This window comes from Cynara cardunculus (assembly GCF_001531365.2).
Source record: "Cynara cardunculus var. scolymus isolate 2C chromosome LG 3, CcrdV1, whole genome shotgun sequence".
In the NCBI taxonomy this organism is placed as follows: Eukaryota; Viridiplantae; Streptophyta; class Magnoliopsida; order Asterales; family Asteraceae; genus Cynara; species Cynara cardunculus.
Genome location: NC_037530.1, coordinates 28,128,344 through 28,129,890, shown reverse-complemented (window position 1 = coordinate 28,129,890; position 1,547 = coordinate 28,128,344).

The following is a 1,547-nucleotide window of genomic DNA, read 5'->3' as shown; positions in this document are numbered from 1 at the left end:
TTAAGGCCCAGTACGGTCCGTTAAAGCCCAATACGGTTCATTAAGGCCCAATACGGTTCGTTAAAGCCCAATACGGTTCATTAAGGCCCAGTACGGTCCGTTAAAGCCCAATACGGTTCATTAAGGCCCAATACGGTTCCTTAAGGCACAATACGGTTCATTAAGATACAATACAGTTCATTAAGGGCCAATATGGTCCATTAAAGCAAATACGGTCCATTAAAGCCCAATACGGTTCATTAAGGCCCAATACGGCCCATTAATCTCCAATACGATCCATTATGGCCCATTAAGATTCATTAAGGCCCAATACGGTTTATTAATGTCCAATACGGTTCATCAAGGCCTAATACGGTTTATTAAGGCCCAATATGATCCATTAAAGCAAATACGGTCTATTAAATCAAAATACGGTTCATTAAGGCCGAATATGGTCCGTTAAAGCCTAATGTTCGTTAAAGCCCAATACGGTTCATTAAGGTCCAATACAGTCCGTTAAAGCCCAATACGGTTTATTGAGGCCCAATACCGTTCATTAAGGCACAATACGGTTCATTATGGCCCAATACAGTTTATTAAAGCAAATACGGTCCGTTAAAAGCCAAATGGTTCATTAAGACCCAATCCGATTCATTAATATCCAATACGATCCATTAAAGCAAATACGATCTACTAATATTTTTTAACGATCCATTAAAGTCCAATACGGTCAATTAATGTCCAATACGGTCCGTTAAAGCCCAGTAAGGTTCATTAAGGCCCAATACGGTCCATTAAAGGCCAGTAAGATCTATTAATGTTTTTTAATTTTTAAAAATGATTTTTCTTTATTTTTTAATTTTTTTTTATTATTTCTCCACCGGAAATCCGCCGGAAAAGGTAGAAGTTTTTTTAATTTCTTAAAAATAAATTTTTTAAATATATTTCCGGCTGATTTTTTTTAAATCATTATTTTCCCGCCGGAAAACATTAAAAGATTTATTTTTTATTTTTTTTCTAAAACTATTTCCGGCGGATTTATTTTTTTGAATTTTTTTCGCCGGAAAATGTTAAAAGGTTTTTTTTTATTTTTTAAAAATTATTTTTCTAAAATATTACAGGCGGATTTCCGGCGGAAAATTTAAAAAAAATTAAAAAAATAAATCCGCTGGAAAATCTTTTTTAATTTTTTTTTCAAAGATTAATTAATTTTAAAAGATTAATTAATCCTTAATTAAGAAATCCGCCGATAATATAACCACTTTAATTTTTCCGGCGGATTTCCGGCGGATGTCAATAAAAGTTGACTTTTTTAACGTCCGTTGGAAATCCGTCGGAAAAATTCCACCAAAAATCGTCCGTCGGAAAAGTCGCTGGAAATGTCCAGTTTTCTAGTAATGTAAAGTATGTTAAATAAAAATTTATAAGGATGTAAATTGTGTTAAAAAAATAATGATTAGGAAGAGGTATAATGAACATAGAGGCATATATGACTCCTTTTAGAATTGTTATATTTTCTTCTTAATAACTAAATAAACTGAATAATAATTAAATAATAATAAAATAAA